We start from the raw sequence: 19496 nt of genomic DNA, 5'->3' as shown, positions 1-19496 counted from the left end.
TAGGTAGTTCCTTAAAATTTTGCCTCTGAATTGCTGGCTGTTGACATGGAGTAACTCCCCCACCTACTTCCCAACATCCATCTGTTGACACTCTCCCCCAGTTGCCCCTCACCCCCCTAATCTAACATTACCGGTGCACCAAAAACAGCGAGCAATAATGGAGCTATCCAACCGTCCAGTTTTGAGCCAGATGCCAGCTCAAATGAGGAAAACGAAGTACGGATCTAGTCGTCGACAAGTGGATACATCAAACTGGAGCGAAGCTTTGAACTAGAAGCTTCTACATCACTGCTACAATCTTTTTCAAACGACATTTTTCCATTTGCTCCTGATTAGCAAAGATTTGAATTAGGAAAAACTCAGAAATGTGATTTTAATCGTAATTTTCTTTATACACGTGTCCTCCATCATCAAAAAAATGCCACAAGAGCATAAAAACACCAAAAACACTCTAACCGAAAACTGAAAAACAAAAATATGACAGAAAACCAAAGCTGCAGGTCAAAGCCAATAGTCTGCATTTTCAAAGAAGCTTCTGTTCTCCCTTTTTGTGTGCTCTTTTCAGATTGCACATTTTCAAGTACTCTAACTGCTATTATTTAATAAATATCCAAAAAACTACAAAAAAATGTTATTGTAACCTAAACAAAATGTTTGATGGGAAAATATGTTCCAATCAAATATTTTAGCATTATTTTAAAATCAAACATAAAAACAATATAATAATTTTTTGTAATTTGTAAATATATACACAGCTCTGTTCTGTGTTGTTGATGTGAGACAGAAAATGTACAATAGTGGATGATGGCTACATCATCTATGTAAAATCCCATTAATTGTGGATTGTCTCAATTAGTGATTTTCTTCTGCACAAAGATAGACTGTATTATCTCTGCTGGGTGCTTTTGGGTAGCACCGATTTTTGAGTTGGCTAGCTAAAAAACAATTATCTCAGCAGGGTTGAATGAACACACCTTGCTCACAGTGACAAACACACTTCTATGCACACAGTGATGAGCATAGCTGGCAGGTGAAGCTTTATCTTCACGCCACAGCAGTTTGCTGCTCTGAGATCAGTCAGGAGCTTATGGAGACAGATGGATCCAGTAAATATTAGAAAGGCAGAATGCTCTCTTTGCTTCTACATTCAATCTAATCCTCTTCAAGTTACTTCAAGTGGCTTAAATGCACTTCAAAATTAGATGCTACCTTCGATCCAACAAATTGACTTGTAAATGCAAGAAATTACTTTTTTCTTTTTTTTAAATGTGCTAATTAAAATATTAACATATTTTGTCTTCTTGTTTTCCCTAATTCTATAATTCTACAGATTTCATGGATGAAGCTGTTAAGTAGTAGCACTGAAGAAGTGGGAGACCATAAAATATGTTGGCAGTAATGATGAAAACTCAGCAGGAAGCTCATGTAGGATCGGAGACCTTCACTTAACCTGCTCCTGAAAACACTGGTATGGATTTGTTTTTATGTTGTTCTTATGTTGCCAGTATTTCACCCTTTGACCCAACATTGTAAAAAAAAAACACTGTTGTTTTTGCTTGCAAGTAGATTATAAAGTAAGGGAACTTTGGAGCCAAAGTGGTTTGATGCATCATTGATTAGCATCAATAGGCAGGGGTTATAACCTGAAGGATTTTTTCATAAAAAAGATTTCTGGAGTAAAGAGCTCTTGTGAAAAATTTGGTGTGCTTGAGTAATGTCCATGCAAGATTGAAAGAAAGGTACCTTTGATTCATTTTAGTAAAAATAATTATTATATTTTGTGACCTAAAAGACAGAAATAGCTTTATTATGGGTTAGTACAGTGGAGACAAACTGATACCAAATGCGAAGCAGCACCCCAATTGAGAAAATGCAAATATTGCACAAATTTATTTCACTATACACAAAATGTATAAAGGTTTCAGTATACTTAAAACATTATTTCTTCTGTGCTTTATATCTAGTAGTTAGGTCTTTCTCATTTAAGGGTTAAATCCTTTTACTTTTACTGCAGCCAAGGGTGCCATTTAAAAGTTGCATAATTAATTGGGAGTTTCCGAAGTTTTAGGAGCAGTTGTAAATTCTGAAACCTCCAAAGCGCTGCTGGGACACTAAACATTGAGCCTTTTCTATTGTAAATATCCCTTTTAGGGTTTAAGAGTGTTTCAATTATTAATGGAACCTGACAGGTGCTTTGTTCTGCAATAATCTGTTTGGTTTCACAGTCTGAAGCATTTGTCACATTCAGCTAACATGACACATCCATCACTCCGCAGTCAGAGGCCTCTTAATGAGCACAACACAACTGTGCAAAGGCTCACTCTGTGTGTGTGTTTGTGTTCTGACAAAAGTAAACATAAGCATTGAATTTTATCAGAGATCCAGTTATTTCCTCAGTATCATGAATATTAAGCCAATTCCCCCAGTGGATCTCGTAACCCTTGTGCTATCCTAGGCATTTTAACATAAGGAGTTGGGTCATCTAGACCCACTTGACAGTGAGCTAGACCTTTTTTCTTCAATGATTTGTGATCCTCACTGGTGTCCATGGATTACATGAAATCTTTCCACCTTTATCCACCTTTGTCATGGTAGGAATAACACGTCAATGCAAGGGTGGGGTCATCTAAGATAGCACAAGGGCTAGTAATCCATGGTATTGTCCTACAATATTCACTTGAGAATCATCAACTTTTGCCTCACTGCAGAAATCTGCAGATATGACTGCGCAAATCCAATCTGGACAGAACGGTAGCCTTTTAAAATTAAGGCTTTGTGTAGAAGGGAAGATATGAGAGAGCCAATGACACCCCTCAAGCTTTGTGAAGAAGGTTGTTGTATTTGATCTTACCCATCCTACTCTCAGTATGATTCCTGGACCTATATCTGCTTTGAATGTTGAAATAGTGCTTTTTCATTAAATATCTACTTAAATGTTTAGCTTTTGAGGAAAAGGTTTGAAACGTGACACGTGTTTTTAAATGCTGTACTTTAACACGGGATTGTAATGCTTTATTTAAATAATTTGACAATGCCAACTTAAAATCGGAGGGTGTGCGTAGTGGTTAGCACTCTCGCCTCACAGCAAGAAGACCCTGATTAGAATCTCAACTGGGTACTTTCTGTTTAGAGTTTGCATGTTTTCCTTGTGCATGCACGGGTTTTCTCCAGGCACTCGAGCTTCCTCCCACAGTCCAAAAACATGATACATAGATTCATTAATGTCTTTAAATTGCCCCTAGATATGAATGTTAGTGTATGTGTTTGTAGCCATGCACATGACACCTTTTAGATACAGTAATTAATACAGTAACTTAATATACATCTATTGTAGATGTCTACTGGACATCTCAGACAACTCAATTATGTTACTCTAGTAAAGGTCTACTGGGCGGCCGTGGTGCAGTGGTAGGGCAGTCGACTCATGATCGTAAGATTGCAGGTTCGATTCCCGCCTTGCACGCCCATGTGCCGAAGTGTCCTTGGGCAAGACACTGAACCCCACCTTGCCTCTGGTGGGAGGTTGGCGCCAGTGTTTGGCAGCGGAGCCGCCATCAGTGTGTGAATGTGTGTGTGCATGGGTGAATGGGACTGTGACTGTAAAGCGCTTTGGGCCTTCGTAAGAAGGTAGAAAGCGCTATATAAGTATACGCCATTTACCATTTACCATTTAATACTATTCTGAAAGATATGTGCTCATCTACTACAAGTCAATCTATATTTTCAGATGTCTATTAGGGTACTCTTTTAAAAAAATTAAAATTACAAGTTTAAAAAATTAAAAACTGCTATTTTACAGCCATCTAAACTGCAATGTTCAATGAGCCTCAATGAATCTATGAGTCTATTGGATGTTTAATGCATATCTATAGCTGTAAATGTTGAAATAACCATGGTTAAATATTCAGTTTAAGTTTGAGTTTATTGATTGTTTCAAGCATAGTCAATTGGAACATACTTCCTTCAACACAGGAAGCGGGTTCTGAAGATAGGCGGATGGTAAACCTAATATGTACTGGTTTGATGTCATATATCTGCACAAAACACAAAAACAAAACAAAAAACTATGCTGAAGGGAAATTTATTGTAGCATTTATTTATTTTTTTGTTTGTTTGTTTATTTATTTATTTAAGTATATTTTTTTTACCAAAAAGAACACTTAACCCCTTGATCCCTGAATTTATTTACAGCGATAATAGTTTACTTATGTTTTTGCTTTCCTGAAGATGCTAAATTAAGGTAATTAAGGAGCCGGCTTGACTTAGTGCATATTTGCTTCGATAGGGGTAAAGTAAAAATAACTAGATACCGCCCACCTCTGATGGAAGAGCTCAATCTATAACTAGTTGCTGTCTGTTTCTGCAAGAATTCTGCAGCCACAAATTGGATATTCTACCAGAGAGATGTCTATATACTTTGTACTCACTTTATGTCAGAAGATCTAGTAATGCAGTAGCTCCTCTTGAATACTATAAATGCTCTATTACACTGCTAAAAGTATGAAGTAACACATTATTGTCAGATATTTGCCTTCAACTCTGAAAACGTTGATGATGTGCACTTTACAAGGTATTAGCTACTGAAGATGGTGAAACGATGAGGAGAGTTGTTTAAAATGGAAAAATAGGTTGGATGAAGATGTGATCGGGAAAAATTTGAGCTAGATCAATTAGGGTGTTTTTCCATTAGAGCCAGAGCAGAAGGCAGAGGTGAAGGAAGACGGATGGGAGCGAGGTGATTTAGTGCTGCGTCAGCAGCAAGGCATAGCTGGGCTCTCCAGAGACAAAGAGGCTGGGTTAGCTTTAAATTTCTTTTATGGAGAAATGATGGCGCCTCACGATCAGATCATCATTATGAGCGATACTTAAAAGGTTATAAAGACTTCCACACTGAGCATTACGGAGCTCCAATCTCTGTTGGATTGACAGTGAGCACAAAATGCCCTTGAATCTTCCCCTTTTTTCCAATTTTGTCCTCAAAGAACTTCAAACCAGGCTCTTTTGATGTTACTCTCAGAATGTTTTATACCCTCATGGTACACATGAGGGTATTTTGGAGATATAAAAAAAACCAAAACACTTTGTTCTTTTAAAGGACGACAATGCCACTAAAGTGGGCTAAAACAAGGTGAATCCACAGAGAGCTGCCATTGAACAGAATGTCTTCATTTCATGTCAGTTCTCTTTTTCTCTTCTGTAACCTTTTCTCTGCAGAAAATGCCACGTCAATAAAAGCTTTTTAACATGGGGGGAGAAAAATCAATATGCTCTCAGCACACCTTTTTTCAAGCCTGAGCAAATGAGCGGTTGTACTTATGTGCACTCGACTTTTGCTGTAAAGGAGGCAGGCAGGAAAAAAAACCAAGCAGGAGATCATTTATTTCATACACTGTGCACGGACTCTTTAATATAAACCCAAAGGCTTTCTGAAGATCTTGAATGTAGACAGTAGTGCATGTTAAGTTCAACTGCTTACAGTTTAAAATGCTTTACTGACCTCTGTTCACACCATCAGCGTTTAATGTCCTCCGTGGCTAAGAAATGTTGTAGACAGTGTTGCAATAAAATACCCAATAAAATCCTGTCATAAAATAACAATGCAAACGTCATAAAATTTCCCAGTAAAAATCCACAATAAAAGAGCACAGTGAAAGGAGAAATTGTAATGTATATCCAACGATTAGGAGAATGGCTCCCTTAGTAAAGTTGCCAAACTCAATCTATTTATTGCCCACTAAGCATATTATTTCCCATTTCCGTGTTGTTTAAGAATAAGCAGTTGGATAAATGCAAAGAAATTATGTATACACACACATATATATATATATATATATATATATATATATATATATATATATATATATATATATATATATATATATATATATATATATACATATTACGAGGTAGTTATTTCAACATAAGATAACCCCCTGTCAGCCTATTTTTATTGGTTAAGTGAAGTAAATACTAGTTCAGACTAAGTTGTGTTTAACGGAAAGAGATTTCAGAAGGTGCTCATGACATGGACAGGTCTCTCTGCTGTTCTGTGCCTAAGCTAGAGCTTGAGCAAATACTGCAAGCCTGTTAAAAGGCATTATCTGTACTCAGCTGCTCAAGACGAGTAAAAGTGTCCGAGCAAAGAGTGCTTGTCGTGTGAAGTGATTTCCCTCCCCATGCACGCATATGTCCTGTAGGCTGTCCTTTAGGCCAGCCCTTTCTAGCCATTGGTAGGACTTCTTGATATCAGCCACTTCAGTTATGATCTGGTGGTACATCCCATGCTGGGGTTTGTCCTCCCATGAGGATCTGTCCTCCAGCACTGTGTCCTCTGTTCTCCATTCCCTGAGACATTCACTGAGCACACTGTCAGTTGGGGCCTTACATTTGATGTATTCATGCATCATGGATGTTTCATCCTGGAAAGTGGCTTCAACGCTCACTAGTCCTCAGCCTCCTTCCTTGCGGTTAGCATCCAGTCTCAGGGTGCTGTATAAGTGATATGTACGATGAGGAGCTTTTGTGTCTTCCGTGATCTGTATCTCTTCCTTTGGCCATCTTATTATTCCTACAGGGTATCTGAGAACCGGCAGTGCGTAGACAGTGGCATGAGTTAAATAAATATATTTTATTAACAGAAATGCCTTAATTACATAATTCAGAAGCCAAAATAGGTAGTAAACACATTTTTAAAAATTGATAAAAACTTGGCTTTACTTTTTTTTTTGTCTGTACCTACCTATAAGATGCACTGCATCAGCATTTTCAATCACATTTTGTGATATGATAACTGTCATTGCAAGATGTCCTGTTTATCTGAAAATGTGGAACAAACACAGGCTGCAGGATGCAGCATATAAATGCTGCAAACATCCCCTGGGAGACACTGGACATTCTTTGAATACATAGCAGCTTTGGGGGTACACATTCTGCTACTGGCAATGAAAAGACATTTAATCCACTTTTTTCTACTTTTTCGAGGTGGACCAGGATGTAAAACCCCATTCATTCAAACTCATGTCGAAACCTCAGCTATTTTGTGATTTATTGGCTTAACATGATCGTTGTCAGCTCCAGGTGTTCTACAGACAGCTTCACTGAGGAAATAACCTGGGTTTAGAGAGTTTGACAAAGAAAAGATGAATACTAGTTTTTAGATTGTGCCTTTTTCACCAGTTTTTACTGTTTTAATCTTTTCAGCTTAAAATGATCGCTTACAAAAAATATAGAAAAGAGAGCAGAACATGGATATAAACTAAATCCAACCTTGCAAGAAACCAAAAAAAAACATAGGAATGTTTATTGCACCAAATACATTTCTCAACATCAAACCTCGATGAGAAACTCAATCCTTTACAATTCACTGCTTTTTTTAGTGTACTACTTGTTCCACTGTCACTAAACTATTCCATTTTATTCATTTCACCCAGTCGGTTCCCCAGAAGCATACTAAATGTTCACAAGTGCTTACACTGAGACCCGTAGGCCAGTTATACTTTCATGAGCTGCAGTGTCAGCATCCTCTAAATGCTTCCTCCTCTTTAATTATCCCACCTGCCACTGATTAATGCTTTATGCTTCTGTCTGACATGACTTCACACCTGTTCTTTTTCTCCCTCTAACTAATATCGCCTTTGGAAACAGATGATCCCTTTTTCCTAAAAATGAACATTTTCCCTTTTAAAGTGTTTTTGTGTACACGTTTTTAAAATCTAGTTGTCTTGCGTGTTTTATTGCTTCATACAGATGTTAGTCTGTTGCCTTGTTTACATCACAATCTACCATTTTTGTTCGTCTTTCTTTTGATTTCTCTTTTATTTGTTGCATTTCATGTATGGAGAGGTGTCCAGTCTGTATTATGAAAAAGTTATTTCTCTTTTGCTACAAATTATCTTGAAAAGTAGAAGAAATCTGAAGAATTAATGTATTTTAGTGCTTATAATAATTTAAAATTTAATTTAAATGTTATGTTTTATGATGTCCAATTAGAATATTCTTAATAAATTAGTAGTTTAATAAAATTATAAAATGGGGACAAAGTGTCCTTTTTTGATTTCAAAGTTTTAATTTTTATGGAGAAAAACATGTTTCACAAAAACAATTGCTAACTCATTCATTCATTCATTCATTTTCTTAACCGTTTTATCCCTTTCGGGGTCACGGGGCTGCCGGAGCCTATCCCGGCCACTTGTGGGCGAAGGCAGGGGGGACACCCTGAACAAGTCGCCAGTTTGTTGCAGGGTAGAATGTCCTCACTCACACACCCATTCACTCCCGCACTCACACCTATGGTCAATTTAGAGTTGCCAATTAACCTATATATATATATATATAGGTTAATTGGCAACAATTGCTAACTAAAAACTAAAAAATTTCAATGCCATTGATCTGACGTCTTCTACACGCCTAATTTAACTCAATCTAAAAGTAAAAAGCTTTCTTGAGAATGAAAACAAGCAAACGAACCTGCAGAATCTTTGTTACAGTGGTGTAGCATTAAAGCTAGGATCCAACTGACCAGCACATTCATTCAAAGGATACTGCCATACATTTTAATCCTGAAATGGCTTTCCTCTTTACCTTTTTACACTTTGCAGTCAATCCATGAAAACCATTGATTGAGTGAAATTAGCATTGGGATCATGACTTTTGAGATACCCCTCAGTTTTTTTCTGTCAGAAGCAGTAGAGTAAATGTGTTTGCTCTGTGAATTATCCTAGTGCTCCGGGCTCAGACGGCTTTGCAGTTGGTGTTGCAGCATGCAGTTTATTTGCTTGTCATGTTGGACTTTCTGTGGCATCATTCTAAATGCTCAGAAGTCAAACTGCGGACAAGGTTCTTTTAGCAAATTGTTATCTAATTACCTAAAAGCCATCACACCTGGGTTTTATTTCTTCTTGATAAGAATCAACAAAAAATATGGTGGATGCTTTGGCAAAAGTACATTTTTTCACTCAATCTGTTCTGCAAAAACTGTGAAGGACTGCTTAATATGGGTCAAGCAGCAGGGGCGGACCCACAAGGGGGAAGGGGGGCAGCTGCCCCACCAGCAAAAAGCTTTGTCCCCCCTTAATTTTTGAGTCAATATTAGTGTCAAAAAACAAAGATTAAGAAATCACCAAAAGCTTCATCTTAAAGAACTGGTGATTTATTATTAATAACTACATTAAATTTGTTTGAAACACATAGTTTAGATCCTTTCATTTCTAATGCCCTTCCAATCCGCTGTTCTCTTTTCTAGAGTCTTCACCCCCCCTCCTGCCCCCATGGAAAATGTTCTAGCTCCGCCACTGTCAAGCAGTCTAGATTACATAAACTCAATGTTTCTGCCTATCAAATTTACTAAATTCTATAACGAAGCATCAAAACCTAGCTGTAACTTAAGAGTGCATGTTCATAAAGATAATTTCATTAGGCATCCAGATGGGCTCAGATTTTATGGTAGATGACAAAAACATTTTACTCACATTGATTGGAGTCTGAGAATTAGAGATAAATAGCAAGTTAAGAAGACAGTTTTCCATCTCTCTCCCTTGTAACTGCAGCATTTTATTTTACCAAGATTGAATTTGGCACAAATTAAAAATTATTTTAGGGTACCATGCAAAGAGAGTTAACAGGCTAAAAAAATCAAATCAGCTTAGTTTGTTATAATCCGATCAAATCCAGTTTATTGTAATACAGGCCAAAATGCCTCAGCCTGGTTAAAAAAAAAAAAACATTTCAGAAAAGAAAAAAAACTTTCTCCGTAAGGAAATATTACTATACGTTTTTACCAAATTTCTCTGTTGATTTTTTTAAACTAAATATTAGGTCTACGTATCCATGGGGCAACACAAAGATACTGGACTTCTGCTAGACTTTAACTCCAAAAACAAAAATTACAGCTCCAGTTTTACCAACCTGAAACCAGAAACTCGTGAATTTTCTTCTTCATCTAAAATGGAACGCCTATAATAATTTATATCATTAAAAAAATGCTTTTTGTTCTTTAATTGAGCATCTTTTTATATTTAGTTGGAAGAAATTCACAATCGCCGCACTGGTTTGGAGGGTTGGTAGTTCTGAAAGGATATGTGTTCTAAAAATAATTCAGTGTAGGTCCACCTTAGGGTCATTTCTTCTTGTCTCATCCATCTCTTTTTCTTGTCTCTTTGTGTTTATTTAGTTTTAGGAAAAAGGCCAGGGAGAGCTCACTAATTCTTCCCTATTAAAAATTTACAAAGAAAAGAAAATAGAGTCCGAATTGATCAGTTTTGGACAGGCTGATAAAGTACTTTCAGCTTGTAACTTTTCACCTCTGACAGTTTTAATCAGGTCAATATTCAAACTCATACAATGTATTGCAACTCTATAGCCACACTCATTAAAATTCATGGAATTTAGCTCAGTTTCTGTGCTTCAGTTTCTTGTTCCTCCATCTCTGTCTTCTAGAGGTGACCTCATAAGTTGGTGGATCAATGATATGCTGGGAGGTGAGGTGACCTTCCTCAGTCTAAGCAATTCAGATAGATAATGGGACATTTTTATATTTTCTTTATTAGTCTTTGTCACAGGAAAAGGTCTTATAAAATTGCATTTTTTTATGGGATGTTGGCTGAAAATGTTTCAAATTTGTACTGGTTTCTAGTGCGCATGAAAAATTAAGTCATGTGCACAAGAAAGAACTCATGCGCAGCAGACCAATGGATGAAAGCGGGTGTTTCCCCTGCGCTGAAACAAATCACATGACCTTAAAACTTGTTTAGGTGATGCTCCAAGATAATATAATGGTGACGCCAGGCAAGCAAAAGGCGTGTCCGAAGGTAGACTAAAACTCAATAAACTCAGGTAAATGACTGAAAAGCTCTCCTGTGCACAAATGGCCACTTAGTTTTTCATGTACACAAGAAATATTTCCTTTATTTATTTCTTTTTTTACTTCTATGTCCCTTAAGGGGCTCCGTAGCAAAGTGGGAGGACAGGAAAATGCACCAACAAAAACAAGACAACGATTCTGGAACAATTTAAAGCTGCCACGTGAATGAGTAATTTTAAAACCAGAAGCAGAAAAATCTATTTAAACAGTAAAGCCTTTACTCATAATAAAACAGCCAGCCAAACAGGATGCAAAGAAACATAAAACCTAACGACTACAACAGTTGAGAGGGAAGTAAAAAGGCAGGGTTAGAACTTGCTCTGCATCTCTCCTGCTGTTTTGTCAATATATTTTGCTGCATCAAACTTTTCAGACAAACTTTAACCAACCCCAAATACAAAATCAGGCTAACTTAGGCCTTACTTTCTAAATGAGTGCTGAGAGTGAAGGGGAGGAAGAGGAGAACTCGAGGGACCAAAATGAATCATGTAATTACTTAAACTCTTGTTGAAAAAAACTTGTGAAAATGTGTTTGTTGCAAAAACTATGATACTTAAGTACTGTCATCTTTTGCCGTCTATACACACGGAACAAAGAAAACAAGTTTAAATAAGCCAACATTGTTCTTGACCTAATGGAAGCTGCCTGAACAAACCGTTAATGCACAGTACAATGTCCGTGAACTGCTAAATTCAGCCAGAACTCTCATGCATGTTTTATTTTATTCAGAGAATCTTGTCATGAAGAAACTAAAAGTTTAAGTATTGGAAGGGTTTTGTGACACCCTAACAGGACACCTAATTTTTTGGCAGATTTTTGACAGTATATGTCCGTTTATAAGCCCTAAACAGTTCATTACAGGATAACTGTGCCATCCGCTCTAACATGGCAGCCTCTTTTCAGTGGGAGTGGTGTGTTCTGATTGGCTCGTGGCTCCAGGGCAGAGTAAATTATTAAGGCCTGCTCTTTATTTGGCCGTAAATGCTCTCTCCAGCTCCCTTTCCATCTCTCGGTCCCTCGAGTTCTCCTCTTCCCCCCCTTCTCTCTCAGCACTCATTTAGAGAGAAAGCAAACAGGAAAAGAAAGCTCAGCAGCACGTAGGGGAAAAGCAGCAGATTGGAAAATAACACAAAGAAATGAGGTTTGAAGAGACGGGCTGGAATGACGAATAAATGGCTGCGGGAAATTTGGAAGAAAAACTGTGGAGATTTGGGCAGGAGGAAGGAGAGGCAGAGGAGGATGAAAAAGGAGGAAATGAAATGCACACACAGGCATTTTGCGAACCTCCACACCTGCTACCTGTCCACCACTGGGTGAATCAGCAAAAACATGCACCCTAGATAGAAAAACAAGTGTAACTCTCAAAAATCAAATGAAAGAAAGAGCTGTAAGTACAGAAACGTTAAAATCTGGGAGTGGGGAGTGTCGGCGGTACCATTGGGGACAGGAAGCTAAAAGGAAACAGTTGTTTTGGTTTCTATCAATAATTCCGGATGTGTATCATCTGGTGATGTGTGCAGCTGCAGATATCATGCCTCAGAGCTTTAAAGTGTCAATCAAATTCTTGGTTTGCTGTGATCGAAATAGTTGTTCAGTTCTTCCCCTAAAATTTTGAGTTTGAATGAGTTCACTCCTTCAGGCACTACAATTATTTGCTATTTCTGCTGTTCTTTGAATCCAGTGGTTTAGCAAAACTCCAAAGTTCAATTCTCCTTTTCTCTCATTCATGTGACCAGAACTACATTACTGAATCTTTATACACTTTGCATCAAATTTGACACGAGATCAAAGCTAAACGGGAATGCGCTTTGGGAATTATAACCCCACAGCTTTGGTTTAAATCTATTGTCATAAGGACCTGTTTCTTAGACACAAGACAGAAAAGAGAAATATAATTTAAAAAAGAAAGCAAATGTTAAATTATAAAGTAAAAATCAATGCTAATTTTGCTGCACTTTTGAAGTCTGACTGTGGAGCATCAACAGCCAGGCAGCATGTTATTCATCACAAAGAAACATAAGACTGATTGAGTCTGGATTTGATCTTGTCATGTTGCTTTATTTTTCCAGCACCTTTATAAAAGTGTTTCACTGAGTTAAAGCAAGATTCGCCTCTTTAAACAATGAGCTGAGCTTGCACCTCGATGAAGGCATAATGATGAACATTTGTGAATACCAAGATGTACACTAAATGCAGTTTAGGTGGCTGCAGATGAGGACCAAGTTCAGAGTCAAACATAGCAGTTTTACATTAGCCTTTTTCAGGTGGAATCAGGTGGTTTACTTGTTTACACAACCAAAATGAACAGTTTTCTTCAATGCAGTTTTCTCTAACCATTTTTTTAGGAAAGGTGGCTTTTAAGCAACCACATGAAAGTGTTTTCTCAAAAATGACCAGTAACTAAACTTAGAAAATATTAAACTCTGGTAAACTTCAAAACAGGAGACTATGAGAGAAATAAAACAAAGAACTAAGTATTGGGCAGAACAATACTTTGGACTTAAATAGACTTGGGAGCAATTAACTGAAACCGTGTGAATGATTGAAAGTAAAACTGAAAATAACCTGAACACAACAAAACATAGTGAAGACACTTAAAAACTAAACTGAAAACAAAAAAATCACCAGTCCTAATGCTATTCTTGTTGACCTCTGATTGAAAAATCGCAGGATTGAATCCCGCCTTGCTTGTGTCGAAGTGTCCTTGGGCAAGACACTGAACCCCACATTGCTCCTGGTGGTTACAGGTTGGCTCCAGTGTTAGGCAGCGGAGCCGCCATCAGTGGGTAAATGTGTGTGTGCATGGGTGAATGGGATTGTGACTGTAAAGGGCTTTGGTCCTTTCAAGAAGGGAGCGATGAGCCTATGGCTCGCTCAGCATATTTTCTGATCTATTTTAAACTGTAATTGTTTTTTTGTCCAGTCCTGATTCACAGCAATTTGAATAAATAAATGCTTAGATATGCTATTTTAAGCTTAATTTTCCCAAAACATGTCCTCCTTCCTCAGAAAAATGGCACAAGAAAATGTTAAAGATCCACTCCAATAAAAAAAATCTGTTTTTGGTGTTTTTAACGTGTTCTTGAAACATTTTTCTCATGATATCTGGTTTAAAAACTGTAAAGCTGGATAACTACTATTGCTCGCCATTTTTGTAGCACCAGTAATGTTAGGTTGGGGTTGTGCTGCGGGCGGGAGAGACACGTGTAAACAGATGGATAACGGGAAATGGGGACGGGCTACTCAACGCCAACAGTCTTGCCCACAACTAAGAGGCAAATTTGAATAAACTACTGCCTCCCTGCAGAAGTCACAGAAAATGATTGTGATTTTTTTAAATTTGGCTAAAAACAACATATCATTATCAAAAGACCACTGGGAACGCTTTTGAAAGATCAAAAGATGATCTGAGTGGGGTTTTTAAAAACACGATTCTCATTGGGGTGGGTCTTTACTGTAAATGAAGAAATAATTTTGAAGCGTTAATTATAACATAAATATAAAGAATGTGAAACCATTGTAACAGAAAATCTGCTTTTACAGTTTGCCTTTAGTAACTAAGGAGCCAGTCCTAAAATCAGCTTAAAACAAGCAATTTGGAGAACATTGTTAATGTTATATTTTATTGCTGTAATTGCAATATCATTGCATAATACAGTGAATTAATCTTTTACCTTGCTTTGTATGTGGTAGATTTTCTTATGGACTCAGTTGCCATCGTTAATAATGTGATGGAGGCAAAGCACAGCAGGTTCACATCAAACGCCCGTCAGAAGTCAGCCTAACAGGGGCACAAACAAAGTCCAAACGCTGTGTCACGTCTAGAAGATTTTGATCTGACTAAATGAAAGCTAATGCTCTCTGCGTTTTAACAAGACTGCCTCTGACATCGTCTCCGTCCACCTTCTTGTGCTCTGGGCGCTCTTTACACAGGCGCTTCCCTCAGCAAATGTGGTTACATTTTACAGTTTTCATATTCCCCTTTCAGCTCTCTCCATCCTCCCAGGCAATTAGGATGAACTAGAGCTGGCAAGCCAGACCAAAGCCATTATGATGTGTTCGTGAGCGCCTGCGTGTACATGTGTGTATACCCAGGTGATGTACTTTAAGGCAAAAGAGAAGAATCTATTTTCTCTTCGCACAGAAAAAGGCATGGATCAAAGTAATTGGACAGTTTGGCTCGCGCTTCGACTCTCTGGAGCCTATGTGCATTTTTCTATATGTTTTTTCAATTGACATTACTCCCCATTGCCAATAATGAGACATATATTCTCGGCCTTTATCCACTCTCTGTTGTTCTTGAATTTTCCATATTCTAATCTGCAATCATCTCCTTATGCTGGCTGCACACATGTGGTGCACCAAATTAATACTCGCTTTTTAATCTATTGAAGCAGAGGATGGAGGAGAAGAAAAGGCTAATGGAGGACAGACATGCATGATGCAGAAAGAGATGGGCGAGTAATATAAATTAGAGGGAGAGGTTAACGACATGTGCAAGCTGCTTCACTGAAAAGTGGACTAATGCAACAATAAATCCCACTTATGAACTTGACTGTGTTCTGTGTTATACCACAAAACTGCAGAAGAAATTGGGAATTTTGATGTTCTTACTTTTGCTTTTTTGTCTCACCTATCTGAACATTTTTGAAAATCTAAAAAAAAATAATTGTAGATTGGAGCCAAAACACACATTTTTAGATGGAAACATAAAACTTTGAGACTGTTAGCCTGTGATGACGGATAAAGAGGACAGTTATTGGAAGGCGCTGGTCTGATTTTATGCTAGTTTTTGGGAGGGCTAACATCAAACCATCCACTTTTTAAGACAAGGCTATTCATTTATTTTAAGTGCTACTTTGTTAACTAAATAATTTTTGTCACTTAAGAGGAAGAATTCACAAAACAAAAAAACCATACTGTCATACAGAAATCCAAATTATTGATGAGTTAAGAAAAACCAGCCTCATTCCATCTCGGTTATACATATGTTGGTTGTTTGTTTTTGTTTTTTTTACAAAAATGAATGTCTACTCTCATTTTCCATGTGGGCCTACTTAGGGTCATGTGACTTTTGAGATTTTGCCATTGACTGTATATGAGAACTTGACTGAGTGACCCCTCCGGCAATCCAAACAGGAAGTACGCTCTGGTCCCATTCATTCATTCATTTATCTTCTAAGGCCATTTTGTCCCTTTTGGGGTCACAGGGCTGCTGGAGCCTATCGCGCCTTGTGGGCGAAAGCAGGGGACACCTTGCTTTCAGCCGGATGCAAGGCCACAATCACACACCCATACACATTCCCATTCACACCTAGGGACAATAGAGTAACCAATTCACCTATGAAGCATTTTTTTTTTTGGGATGGTGGGCTTCCTCCCTTTGGTCCTTAAAGCCAAAATCTCATAGATTTAGATCTCATAGAAATAAAAAGCTAGTACTCAGCTTTTTATTTCTCAGAATTGCTACACTACCTTATTTTTAACATGTTCTTGCTAATCGTAATTTCTTTCACAATATTTTTTCTGTAGCGCAAGTATCAATAAAAGTATGTGGTGTCACAATACACATTTGAAGCATTTGATTGACGGCCCAAATTGAGCCCAATTTCAGAGAAAGGGGGGTGGTCTTCTGACACTCCTGATTGGCGAGAGTGGTTGCCATAGAAATGTGGACTCAGAACAACTCGGACTAATCTTTCCAATGATTTCTGTTTCCAACATGACGAAGGCTGTATTGTGAATGGACTTTATTTTGTTTCTGTGGGTGACGTCACCCTCACTCTGTCCAGTTTTCATTTACGGTCAATTGTTTCTGCCTGCCACAAAACTTAGAAAATTGTAATTTTTTTGTAAAATATCTACATTTTGCCCAATGGACCAATGTAAGTATTACAGAATTTGGAATGAGACTGGGATGGTCAGGAAGCAGATTTGGAGTAACTAATGAATGCACCAGTTCAACCCTTGTGCTATCTTAGATGACCCCACCCTTGCATTGACGTGTTATTCCTACCATGACAAAGGTGGATAAAGGTGGAAAGATTTCATGTAATCATGGACACCAGTGAAGATCACAAATCATTGAAGAAAAAAGGTCTAACTCACTGACAAGTGGGTCTAGATGACCCAACTCCATATGTTAAAGTGCCTAGGATAGCACAAGGGTTACATTGTACACTTGACATAAAGTGTTTTCTGTTCAAAAATGTCAAACATATAATTGTGAAGTTTTAATGTCTTTGCTTCTGAAAGTCAACTAAAGCCCAAACATTTACATCTCCTATGATCCTGCATACTCCTTTCAAAAAATTAAAAAAGCTTGATGATGAATTTCTATTATAACAGAATATTTTTTCTTTTCTTTTAAATGAATTTTGAAACACACACACATTTATTCATGTATCACACACTCATCCTTCATATGCCATATGAACCTATAGGTAGAGGTAATAAATGGCATGACTACACTGAGCTTGCTCTCAATTTAAAGGATCAACAGCTCCAGCTTACACGATGCTTTTACAGAACAATCTGGGGTTTTTTAGTATGTCCAATGGCAGTGATCTGAGTGAAAATACTATTTGTATATAATCTAACACTTCTGTGCTTGTGAGAGGTCATTACATATGACCTATTTGACTGTAGAGGATAATATCATCCTAGGACACATGAGCACAGGCATGTGATGTCCACAGGTCCACACTTCAGGGAATGAAGACCAAATACGACCATTACACACAAACCCACACATGCTCATTCCCTGGTGTGTTGCAGCATAATAACAGGGATAGGGAGAAATGGGGAGCAAAATACAGAGAGTAGATGGCAAGGAAACAAGGGTTTAAAAGTAAAGAACGAAGATTAAATAGAAGGTTGTGAAGAAGGATAAATGTCAGACATGAGAGATGCATTCAACATCACAAGCAGACCAGACAGATAGTATTTTCCTTTCTAACTTCACAAAATGTTTTTACAACAACTTCCCCCAGAAGATACCTACCTTTTTCTTTTTTGCTCCATGTTTCTTTTTATGAGTTTAAGGTTTTATAGCTGAATGCTTACAGAGTTCAAGGTGTGCAGAAGGAGGATTGCATACTGTTATTTTGCTGCTGAAAGTGTTTTTACTGCATGTTTTTTGTGTGATTACATGTAAATGGCGAGATTAGAGAGCATGCAGAATGATTGAAAAGGAGCACAGTGATGTTCTTCTGTCTGTTTCGTTGGTGCTGTAAAGCCATAAAGTTGCACCAGAGACTTCTGAGTGATGGAATTGGACTACCACAACCAGGAGACCAATAACATTTGAAGCTCAGACGGCTCATGCCAAGTGACCAATGAAGGGGGCTGAATTGCCCATCATTTCTCAGCTTCATGCATCCGCTGAGCCTCATTCCCAGACTCCCCCAGTAACAGCACAGCATTTGTATCTTGAGTGTTGCAGAAATGTTTTGGCTTTATTTTTCTCTTTTTATTATTTTTTTTTATTTTGTCCAAAAACATGCAGGCTCTTTCAGAAGTGAAATGAAACAGTACCATATAAAAATAGCATTTCAAGTGAAATATATCAAAATTTCTTAGAACTCAGAATGAAAAATGTATATCCAAATACAAAGAGAAAATCTAACTGAGGGAGAAGTTAACTAAATTTTTTTTTTGCTTTTGTTGCACAATAAGCCTGCAAAATAAAAAAGCTCATTTGAATCCACCATCTTCTTATAGACAATGTCCGATTACTGTATACAACCCATGTGTCTTCTGCTAAATGATGTAAAGCTAATGAACCCGATAACAATTGTACTAAAAAGTCAATCCAAAAAGAAGAAAGGATTATGAAACACAGAGTGTTTAGCATATCAGAGGTCCAGAAAAATCAAAGATCATCAAATTTAAACAAATTTTCACCAAAAAATACTTAATCTTATATTTGTAGAGAAAATTATTGCTAAAATGATATTTTTTACATTTATTTTACTTTGCAGGATGCTTTAACTAACGTGGAGGGATTGCTCATTTGTCTCCTTATATTTTGTAGTTTATCCAAACTGCCTTAAAAACATTAGCTCTGTCAGAGCAAAATCTTTATGTTTTTTTAGCCCCAGCATGCTTGTGTTTGTGCTCGGGTCCCTGGGTGTCTGTTGTGCGTGTATTGATTTCCCCGTATTGAACAGACAAAACAGCAGGGTGATCCAAATCAGTGCTTTCTGTAACGAAAGAACAGCCCTCTTTTTTTTAGTGAAAAATACATGATAAAAGGGAAATTCTGGTTTGTTTGGCAGCTTCTTCAAGTCTCTTCTTTTTGAAACAAACTGAGTCTTCAGCCTCACTGTCAGGCACCAGTGCTGATTTATGAGTAACACATCTCCCATTTGTGTAATTCACAAACTGACCTCAGCTGTTTGACTTATTGATTTTTGCTAGAGTGGGGCTCTTAAAGCACTCGTCTTGTCCTGATGCTGGGACTCGGTCCAGAATACAGTGTGTTCAGAGTCCTTGGTGCTGCCGTGTCCTGTGGTTGTCCAGGGGTCACTGCAGATGGTGAGAAGCACTGGCTGGCCTGTGGTTGTTTCCCAGGTGTCTGTGTGTAATGGCTCCCACAGAACCTACTCCTCGCCGACCATTACTTTCTATGAATAGC

This window comes from Oryzias latipes (assembly GCF_053564925.1).
Source record: "Oryzias latipes strain Hd-rR chromosome 1 unlocalized genomic scaffold, Olatipes_Hd-rR_3.1 chr1_Y".
In the NCBI taxonomy this organism is placed as follows: Eukaryota; Metazoa; Chordata; class Actinopteri; order Beloniformes; family Adrianichthyidae; genus Oryzias; species Oryzias latipes.
The sequence above is the reverse complement of the archived record's forward strand: the minus strand, read 5'-3'. Positions refer to the sequence as shown.